Raw genomic sequence first — 11,922 nt, forward strand, 5'->3', positions numbered from 1 at the left:
GTTGCACCGAAATGGTGGACCCCCTACGCGTAGTGTCATCACTGTCGCTTCGAGGAGCTGTTGGAGACTCTTCCTCCTCCTATGATGGCAAGGACGACCCGCCTGACATGGTCCCCTTCGTCAATGTGCAGCACCATTGGTGGTGGGGTGGAGGCGACAAAGCTAGCTGAAGAGGCCTTTGCAGGGCCAGGTGATCCACCTGGTGGGCCGCTGCTGGCCTACGTCTTCTGGGCCACCTATCGTCGATCCTATTTCCTGCTGTGCATGTTACCTGTCTCTCGAGGTATTCCTCTCGAAACATCAGAAGGTTCTGGCAATCTTTGGTATTATGGGCACGCCTAGACCAGTTTAGAGAGCAATAGTATACTTCTTCCAGTTGTATGCCAAGGGCGCGCTGCCACCCACGGAAGGATCTGGAGTGTCCACGGCTGCACCCCCTAGGATGGGGCAGGTTCGAAGCCCCTCACGTATTGTCGATGTTGTGGATGCCACGCCGCTGCATCACCGGGGCTAGCTTGATCTAGAGCCCTCAGCATCCGTAGAGCTCCTTATTGTCGATAGAGGTGACAAGGCATGTGAGGACATGCCTGTGAGGTTGGCTTTTTGGACTCGATGCAGGGGTTCATGGTAGCATACATGACCCCTCGACAGATCTGCTCTTCCTCCACACGTGCGTACTCCTCAAACTTGCACATGATGGCGCTCACCGAGTGTACCGGGCGTCTATGCAGTCGATCGAAGAGGGGTCCGGAGGCTAGACCATTTGTAGCAGAATCGATGACCGATGACTTCGAGATGCCTTTTATCTAGGCCTTGGTTTGGGCAAACCTCCAGAGTACTCTCAGAGGGTTTCACCCAGCTAGTGCCTAATGATGAACATGCTCCTAGAGGTCACCGGCTAGACGAAGGTGCCCTGGAAGTTGTTGTAGTAGGAGTCTCGGAGCTGTGCTCAAGTGTAAATGGTCCTAGGCTCCAGCGCCGAAAACCACCAGAGGGCTATCCCCTCCAAAGCGAGAGGGAAGCACTTGGCCATGGTGGTGTATCCACCTCTGCTGGCCTCAATGGTGAGGGAATATGCGTGAATGAACTCAATCGACTCTGAATCGCCTTTAGATTTAGGCAGTTTTGGGGTCCGAAACCCCTCTGGGAAGGGCATGGCCTGTAGGTTTGCCTGAAGGGGAGAGCTAAGGTCTAAGAGCGGAGCCCCACACCAATGGGCCCAAGGCTTGGCTGCCTGTAGATTGACTGTTGTGGGTGCCTAGGGACATTGAGCTGCGACACCGAAGCCCTCTCTGGGCCCCAAAGCCTGTGCCAGTATAGCACTGTCTGTCACGAAAGCAACAACGGTCATATCGATAGGTTATTATGCGGCCCGCAGAGCCGCCAGTGGTTCCTCTAGCTGAGCCCAAGGGCTGTCACGTGCGCATGCTGGTCTGCCATGGTGGTTGTTGGTACAAGAGATCATCTTTCGCTAACAAGTACGGTGAGAGTTTCTTCTAAGGAGGAGCCTCAAGTTGGAGCCAAAGTTTGAGAGGAAGGGAAAGTGAAAATGTATTGATTGTTGAAAAGATTGGTCCTTGGGTTGATGGCCATGGCCCTGTAATTATAGGGCTACCCCTGGCGTAGCGTACAAGTTATCACTACTAACAAAGATCTAGGACGGCCAAATTACATGGCGCAGGTCTTGGTAAAACTACTTTTTCCCTTACTCAAGAGATAATATCTACCAAGGCAAATACAGGGGCTAAACCAACCACGTGGTTGGTGCAGGGCCGGTTGCCAAATGCAGCCCAACGTCGCATTGTCCCGTGTGTCAGGTGTCCTCCACTTGCATCATCATGTCAAGATGGCGTCCACTAGCCTTGGTACAGAATGCCGGTCACATCCTTGTAGGGGAGGGATGACTTTTGTTCCCCCTATGGCAGATCTTTCAGATCTTTCTTGAGGCCTGATGATTCACCCCGTAGCCTTCGTGAATCCTGCCCAAGCTCCGGAGGCTGGGACTTCGGGAGGCATGGCTCTGGGACATTGAGGCTTCCCCAAAGCCCGAAGGTCCAAAATCAGCCTTCGGAGGCTTAGTTCCATAAGCATAGGCTAGCTGAGCTAAGGGGCCATGGGGGTCCTTAACAACGACCCCCAACAGTAGCCCCTCGTGAGGGCGGCTAGCAGAGCGGTTGGGCCCAAGGTTCTTTCGGAGTAGGGTCTCCGGCGGTTCTTGGCTTGCTGCTGATGGCTTATGGACCATAGTATTGCCTAACTTGCCTTGGAAGGTTTTGTCCACTTGATTGAATAGACTATTTAGTGACACTGGTGACAAGGGGCATTGAATGTGCCCTATGAAAAAGGCATGATTATGCCTTATCAGGCGGACATGGGACATGTGGCAATTTGTTTGTTGGGGGTCGTGGGGGGTGGTTCTGCTCCCCATGATCGTAGCCTGGTAGGCGAAGGGACAGGGCGTGCGCTCGTTTCCTTAGGGGAAGTAATCTCTCCTTTATCTTTATAAGGAGACGGATTATTCTGAGCGGCGGTCTCGCTTTGTGCCTCATTCATATCTGCCTTTGCCTCCAGCAATTCTTGTCTTTGTGCATACGTCCATCGATCGCCGTTCTTCCCTTTTTCTTGCCATCCAGTGCCTTTCTCCACCTTCTTGCAATCCGCATGGCTAGCTCAAGTGCCCCGGGTAGAGCCAGAACTCAGCAGTGAGCGAAGCCGCCGATGCAACCGTGGCAGTGGGCCTTTAGATGGCGCCGGTTCCTCCGCCATTGCTGGGGCTGCTGCCGGGAGTGGAGCTCCTCCGCGCAGCAGGATGCATCCCCAATAGACCACCGTGCTGGGTGTATCTGCCATTGACGAAGAGGAGCTCGACTGGATGGTTAGGGAGGGGAACATTCCCTTTAGTGTCGTCTCCCAGTCTCTGATGGAAGAGGAGGTCCTAGAGCCTCTAGGCCACGAGGTCGTGGTGTTCGAGGCCTTCTTTGAAGCGGGCCTGGGCCTTTCATCGGTGATGTTGCTCGAGGAGGTCCTCCACCACATCTACATGGAGCATCAACAGCTCCATTTCAATGCCATCGCCTGCCTAGCCACCCTCGAGTGGGCCATGCGGGCGAAGGGGTGCAAAGGGAGGGCGGATTTCTTCATAGCCCTCCACTTCGCCAGCTGCCAGCTAAAGATGTTCAAGGAGGACGGGGTGAAGAAGGCCCTCAGCTTTGGCAGCGTCAATTATCAAATACGGTCGTAGTACCGCGATGCCTTTCCGGTGAAGGCCATTAACAGCCGGTGGTACACTGGTTGGTCGCAATGATGGTTTTACTATAACATCGACCTCGGATCCCCTCTTCTCTCCACAAACCAGGATATCACATATGTCCAGCAGCCGGAGCTGGACATCACGTACGACCAGTTTACTTCACAGCTGGCCCTCCTCCAGAAGATGAGCATGCGTGACCTCGTGGAGGACTTAATCATGTTACACATCCGGCCCGCCTTTGGGCAAGGTGCGGAACGGTGGCCGAATGTGTACTCTGGGCCCCCCATCAGCTTTTGTGAGTCCACTTCGTTGTCTAGTTTTGGATCCGCAATTGTGAGCCACCTTTTCCTTTCAGAGACCTTCCTTTCGCTGGAGCAAGCGGCTGAGATTGCAGAGGTGATCCTGGGCCCACCTACTGACGTGGAGCGAAAGCGGTGGGTTGCTCTAACAAGGAGCTATGAGTGGTACAACCACGTCTACAATCATACCAGCTCCTGCGATTCGTGCAAAACCACTCTGGGCTCGGCAGCCTTCTATCTCTGAAGGCTCGCATACCTGCTCAACGGTCGAGTCGTCTGAGGTGCCAATGGTCCTCAAGAAGCACCAGAGGCGGGTCACACAAGCGGCCTGTCCAAAGGTGAGGGTCAGCTCGGAGATGGTGACCAGGGGAAAGGCCTGGCCCATCTGGGCATTGCCGGCCACGACCAGAGCCGAAGAGGAGGTGCGGCCTCCATGGAATGTGACTCTGTGTTCACTGGTTCGGAAGTTGATGATGTCATGGGCACTTCTATGAGAGGGGTTGAGGGACTTTGTGAGATATTGTTACTTCGTTAGTAATATCTTGTTTTGGTTGTGCACTAGGATCTTAATTTGTGCTTCTTGGGATCTTACAGTGACCAACGAGGTGGGTGTGTCCTCAACCCCTCCTCCAGAGGTTTCAGAGTCCCAGCAGGGGTCAGGGACCCCTCCAGAGGTGTCCTTGAAGGCTGCTTCGGGGAACGCGGCCTCACCGTTGTGGAGCACCGAGCCGGTTTATGACTTGACCCTGGCAGCCTATGTTGGGGCACTGGACCCTCCGCAGGGGCTCCCTTTGTAACGGCTGAGGGGGGCCTTGGCCTTGAGGTCTGGACCCCAGACGACTTTCCATTGTGCCCAAAGGTGTTAAGGGCTTTTGTTGCAGCCTCACCTCTCCTCCAGAGTGGAGAGGTCAAGCGATCGATGGCCCAACGTCCTCTCCAGGAAATGGATGTGCGCCTGGTAGCGGTGGTCTTGGAGGTAAGTAGTTAGCTACGATCAGCCAGATCTGGTATCTGGTTCTAAGCAGCTCATCTTGTTTTTTTCTTTTTGTGTTGTGCTTCGTAGCAAGTGATTTTGATAAAGGCAATGGGAGATGGGGGCAGCAGGCCCTTGCCACGGCTTGTGACGATGTGGCAGGCCTTTGTCAGGCATTGGAGGAGGCTTAGAAGTAGGTGGAGTCTGCGGAGGGTCATCTACAGGAGGAGACGACGCTTCGCGAGCGTGAGGAGGGTCTTTAGCAGGAGGAGGTGTTGAAATGGGAGTGCTCGGAGGTTGAGGTACGGAGAATGACATGGCCAACACAGCTCATGTGTCAGTCAAAGGTGAAATTAAGACCCTTCAGACTGCAGTGGTTGAGGCAGAGTAGAGCTAGAGGAGGCTCAAGCATTGGAGGGGTTACTATGTTCTTAGTGCGAACAGTTAGCTGCACGTGCATTGAAAGTTGCCCAGATCACCTCCGATGTTATGAGAAAGCTTGGGGCTAGGTGTCCGCCACTACCCTCTAAGTCAGAGGCATCGATTATGCCACTCTTCTGGCTTCGGTCTGCTGTGAGGGTGATGGTTAAAACTGCAAAGACCTACGCGAGGTCTAGTGCACACGTGGCCACGACACTCTAGCTGACCCTAGTAGGAGGCACCTCCGGTGGAGATTCGCGCGGCTCTGGAGAACTCCTGCTAGAATTTGTGGGCGAGGCATGGCCGGAACGTGACTCTGCACTACATGGCAGGTTAGGTGACTCCAAGAGCCACAGGGGGCTCCTCACCCAAGTTTTTCGTCGAGAGGTCAAGTCCTTCATCAGGGTCTGTAGGTGTACTGCTGCCCTCTGGAGGTTCTTTGCTTCAAGTTGTTACTCTGTGGGAGTAGTCTCCGCCCGTGGATGCTCCGCAAAAATTGACTCTGAAGGTATAGCTCTATGCAGGCTATTGTTTTTTCTTTTCTTTCCTTTCCGAAGGGGTACAGAGTCTTAGTATGTTGACTACCATCTTCTGCTTCTTGTATTTGGACTTTTGCTTGCCAAATAGAGCCGTGTCCATCTCCTTGTCATTTTGCTGGTGTTGTTCTAGAATGCTCGTGCCTTGAGGTTAACTGGAGTCAGATCTGTGCATATAGGTGCAGTGACCCGAGGCTGGATGGGACCTCACTCGTGCCCAGGACAATGCCTCTGGGTAGGGATCAAGTGCATTCGGAGCATCTGGGGCCACTCTGCATATTCGGTGGTGGAGTGTCTTTGTCATGCCCCGCGGTTCCGAAGGATGTGTGGATCCGATGGTGGCCGCTGATGTCTTGGTCAAGCTGGAGGACCCCCCTGTGTTCGCTCTTGATATGTGTTTTGTTGAAAAGGATGACTGGTGTACAGCCTGCACAGCCCGGGAGGATGCCGGCTCACGCATCCTTCAATGTTTTGTCCTCCCCCGGGATTTTGACGGAAGGGTGTCTTCGGAAATCCTTGAGCCTATTCTGACTGGAGTGAAGGTGGAGGAGGTACAGGCTGCGGAGTCCCCGCTGGAGGAGGAGGAGGAGCTGAATTTTTTGTCCTTTGACTTGTATCCCTTCCCAGTGGAACCTTTGTCTTCCCGAGCTCGGGGAGGGGGGGGGGCTCTATCTTTGGCACTAGGTCTTTGCGAGGAGGGGATTTGCATTGACCCTCCATTCATCGTTACTGGGGTCAATCCTCTAGATCCCACGGTACTTCTGGGAGGCGTGGCGGCCAAGCACCCTCCACATCCCGTAGTACTTTAGGGAGGCGCAACAGGCTAGCAAGTTTGCTAGGTATAGATTCAATATACAGTGACTAGCCGAATACAAAATTTTGTATGTCATGTATGAATAAACTTGCATTGTGTTAACTTTATTTTTTGGCATTATAATTTTATCGCATCAACGCTTCACCTGTGCCCCCTTTCCCAAGCCCCTTTACATTCTACGACTGTTTGTAGCCGCGGGGTGCGAGATCCGAGGGGTACTGAGTTGCGTTAGGTGCGAGTAGGGTAAAGCAACTCGATTACTAACGTTTTGATGTGTGATTCCTCTGTAGTACGGAGGCTATGCCTTCAAGATAACAGAGGGGTCATATGATTTTGGCACGGAGACTTTTAGTCTTCATGATGCTGGAGGATCATAACTTTGTTATGATTCTATAGGATCTAATATACGAAAAATACCCAATCAGAGGGGGAGGGGGGCGGTGAATGATTGCAGAAACCAAATTCAAAGATTAACTCACCCAAATCAAAACTCGATTAAACTCAGTATTCCAATCAAAACAGAATGCACAAGCTCTAGTAAAAATGATGTAGAGAAAGATCTGCGAGTCGGATTGCTCTCAAATTTGGTCAGCAGAAACTAGATTCAAATAAGAAACTAACCCACCAAGTATTGAGTAAATCGGATATGTCGATCAAAAGTTATTCTTGGTCCAAATAGACTGTGTCAACCACTATTGAGTAGATCAAAACTTAGTCGAGTTGACAAAAAGCTACTCGAGAACAAACCAAATCCACTCAAAATTTTGTCAGATCAAACACTATATATTCTAGCAAGGTTTTGGATTGATTAAACCAAGATGAAACTTCATAGACACATGAAATTAACTGAAAACCAAAATCGAGCATATAGAATATAAAACAGTGAGAAAATTCTGAATCAGCCACTCATCAACATATGGAATTTGATTTTCATTGCATAGATGCGTTTACAAGATTCCTCTCCAAAGCATCCAACAAGGATTTCCATGAAATCCTAAAACGACTCTCTCTCGAGTTTCTCTATCTCTCTGCTGCATTCTGTGCGCTCCTACCTAATACAACAGACCTCTCTATTTATAGTGTAGCCACACGCACAAACGTGACCGAATCGAACTACAACTCCCTATCGTATTCAATCTGGTCTCTATCCTCCTCTAATCACAAGAGGACAAACAACTTCCGCTAATTAATTTAATTAGCCAACTACTCTTACGTAATCATTCATGCACATCCCATGCATACATGCATACACGCAACCAACTCAGAGTCCGTCTCCAACAATAACTCTAGTCTCAAGTCCAGCCACCACAAGACTCCCTCGTGTCATCTCTGACTTGAACACGAATTAGTCTTCACGTCCTCTCACGATCAGATCACCTCCTGCGTCCATCACGAAGCCCTGTCTCCATATACATTGTTTTCTCAGCTCGAACATCCTACATGACATCCTCGATCATCACGACCTCAGTTCCTCCTGAACGTAGTCACCGAACCTTAGTTCCTCCCTAAACTTAGTTCGTCGATCCATCATCGACCACATTCGCCTTCGAGCAACACCTGCACATGAATCAAACAACAATCGTATATGAGCACAAGTCCTTCCTGACTTGACTAAAGATCAGTTCACGCAACACCATGCAAACTACTAGCAAAACTAACACGCTAACATAAGCATACCCAACTAATGATAATTCATCAAACCAACAATGCTATCCAAGCATATCTTAGTAACTCGTGAACATCAACCAAATGTCATTATGCTAAATCACTTTCTTTGCCAATTTCATCAATCAAACCAATTTTTCATAACATGATCTCACAATCTCGCCCTTGATGAAAACATTGGATACCTCATGTGAAATTGGTAACCTTTTAACAAGCATGATTTGATTTTAAAATCAAACGCAAAGTGAAATCAAAAGAAACAATCGTTTGAAGAAAAAAATTCTCTCCCCCTTTGAAGCAAAAATGAGCAAATTTCTCTCTCCCTTTGGCAATGATTTCATGAAAAATCCCAAAGAGAGAATCAAATATTGTTATTTCAATCATTTAAATGAGCATTAGAATTTATCCACATATATAACAAATACTCGGCCAAGCCACACTATCAAGAATAATTGCACCAACCCGTCTACACATGTAAAAATATAGTGTGAGCACAACCTATCAAGAACATGGTCTCCCAATCTCAATCACTCGAATCGTCAATTTATATGCTATCAAAAACATGAATATCAAAAGTATGTCATTATTTTGATTTAAAAAGACATATAATAAGATGCCAATTTTGATTTCAAGAACTTCTCATATTCTTTTGCAAGGAATTATATGTACCATCAGCCTTATTCTATCCAACCATGCCAAGCCTATTTTAAAAAGACAATCCGAAGATTAAGATAATGATTTTGGTCATACACGGCTTCTTTCAAGTTCATATCAAAGTGCAATGATAAGCAGTCTCAAAAAAAGAAGTGCAACAGTGCATACTTCCTTGATCTTTTTTATCTATCAACTATTATTCAGCACTTTTCATTTCTTCGAATCTTTCACATATAGCATTTTTATCAAAGATCAAAGTAATCAGAGAGTTTAACCATGACAAAATTTAATTCAAGTTGTCATTCGATTTAAAACGTCATGACAATAACTACACAGTTACACATGTAGATATGAAAATGCAAACACTCCTATGTAGCATAAGCACTCGCTTCAAAAGTCACATATGTATCAGATATGATGCTCATCATATTTCATTGTTTTCTTATTTTTATAAACTTTGACAAGTTTCAAAGATATAAGAACTCACCCTCAAAACAATCCAATAGGATGAATAACACCAAGTTCGCCTCGAAGAAAAGTAAACTGAGAAGAATCCAAATGTTTTGTGAAAATGTCTGCCAATTGGTGTTCAGTACTCATACGGAGAAATTCAATGTTTTTTTTCAATATTGTCTCTAAGAAAAGAAAATCTGATGTCAATGTGTTTAGTGTGAGAATGTTGCACATGCTTTTTAGAAATACTTATAGCACTAGTGTTATCACAGTAAAGCGGAACACTATCTAAATAAACCCCATAATTTTTAAGTGTAGCAACTATCCAAAGAGTTTGTGAACAACAAACAGCAGTAGCTACATATTCAAATTCAGCAGTAGATTGTGCAACAAAGGACTGTTTCCTAAATGACCATGCAACAAGAGAATTACCCAAGAAATAACATATACCAGATGTACTTGTTCTATCAATTTTACAACCTCTAAAATTAGCATCAAAAAAAGCTCTTAAGCTAATAGATGAAGAAGCAGAAAGCCAAATGCCAAAATCTTGAGTTCCATGAAAATACCTTAGAATCCATTTGACATGTTGTCGATGTGAAGCACGTGGAGAAGAAATCGTGCACATAAGCATACAGAAAATTGTATGTCTGACCTTGAAGCAGTGAGATACACAAGGGATCCAATCATACTTCTATATTCTTTTTGATCAACTGGCTCACCATCTTCATCAGGATCAAGTGTCGTTGTTACTCCAATAGGTGTCATGATTGGCTTGCTGTTTTGCATCTCAAAATGTCGTAGCAGGTCTCGTTTATACTTACTTTGATGAACAAAAGTACCTTCTTTAGTTTGTTTGACTTGAAGTCCCAAAAAGTATGTTAGTTCACCCATCATACTCATCTCAAATTCCTTGCTCATCATTTCTGAAAACTGGGATACCAAAGTATGAGAAGAACTACCAAAGATGATATCATCTATATAAATCTGAACAAATAGTTAATTATTATCATGCTTGGGCACAAACAACGTCTTGTCCACTTTTCCCATTTCAAAACCCTTTTGAAGCAAAAAGGTTTTAAGTCTACAGTACCACGCTCTAGGGGCTTGTTTTAAACTATACAAAGCTTTAGACAACTTGTATACATAACCTGGATATTTAGAATTTTCAAAACTAGGTGGTTGCTTAACATAACTCACTTCATTTATGTTGCTATTCAGAAAAGCACTTTTGACAACCATTTGATATAATCTAAAGCCTTTAGATGAGGCAAAAGCTAAAGAATTCTATTGGCTTCTACACTACTTAAAAATTATTTCTAGAGGTGGGTGGTAACTCGTTTTCACAAGCGTTTAGTTAACCCGCCTACGATCGAAGGCCTGTAGAAATGAATGATTTTCACAAGCGCAAAAGTGACCACCTGTGGAAATCTATTACCAAGGAACCGCATGTGAAAATCTCCTTAAGCGGACCGCCTGCGATAATCGGTCCCTCAATCGATATTTTTTGAACTGAAAAAAAGCAAAAAAAAAAAATTCACCGACCAGGAACCCCACGCGTTCGCAACGTCGCAAGTCGCAAGTCACGCATTTTTTCGCGCGAAATACGCACACTACGCGGTTTTTGGCACTCGAACTTGAAACATGTCTGGTCGCGCAAACCCTCCCCACCATCACACCAGAGAACGACTACTGAACATATGAGCATATGTAATTCTTTTGATATCTGCAATCCGAAACATTAAATGATTATTGGGTATGTAAATGACTTCAAATGAAAAACTTTTCAACTACAAAGTTGTAGATCTCGTCGAGGGCTACAATTTTCATCTAAACTTTATTCTCATCCGACTTCGTATGAAAAAATTATGAATATTTGAAAGTAAGCTGTCACCCATTTCCACAGGCGGTTCCTTAAACGGACCGCATGCGATAATACGGTCATTTCTACATACGGTTCACACAAGGAATCGCCTGTGAAAATAAGTGACGGCTTATCTTCAAAAATTCATAACATTTTCATACGAAGTTAGATGAGAATAAAATTTATATGAAAATTGTAGCCCTCGACGAGATCTACAACTTTGTAGTCGAATTTTTTTTTCATTTGAAGTCATTTACATGCCCAAATAATCGTCTGAAACTTCAAACGATTATTTGGATATCTAAATGACTTTAAATAAAAAAAATGTCAACTACAAAGTTGTAGATCTCATCGAGAGCTACAATTTTTATATAGAATTTTTCCTCATCCGACTTCATATACAAAAGTTATGAATTTTTTAATGGATGTTCATTTTCAGAGGCAGTTCACATAAGGAACCGCCTGCGGTTTCTTATGTGAATCGCCTGTGATAATAATCTATTATCACAGACGGTTCACATAAGAAACCATCTGTGAAAATATATTTCCACAGGCGATCCGTAATCGCAGGAGACCCTCGCCAATTGTTCAGGCGGTTTTTCAAATAAACCATCTGTAGAAAATTACTCTAAGTGTCTCGAAAAATAGTTTTTGTAGTAGTGCTAGTCTAGCAACTGGAGCAAAAGTTTTCACAAAATCTAGCCCTTCTACCTGTGTAAAACCTTAAGCTACAGGTCTAGCTTTGTTTCTAACAATAACACCATCCTCACTTTGTTTATTTTTGAAAACCCATTTAGTACCAAGAAATGTATGACCCAGAGGAGGTGCGACAAGCTTCCATACTTTGTTTCGTTAAATTTTTTTAAGTTAGTCATGCATAACATTGATCCAAGATTTGTCAGTTAATGCATTTGAAATATCTTTGGTTTCAAAAGAAGCAACAAAAGCTGAATGAGCTTGAGAATTAGAATCAATAAACCTAGACCTTGTGACT

Source organism: Phragmites australis, chromosome 10 (genome assembly GCF_958298935.1).
Source record: "Phragmites australis chromosome 10, lpPhrAust1.1, whole genome shotgun sequence".
NCBI lineage: Eukaryota > Viridiplantae > Streptophyta > Magnoliopsida > Poales > Poaceae > Phragmites > Phragmites australis.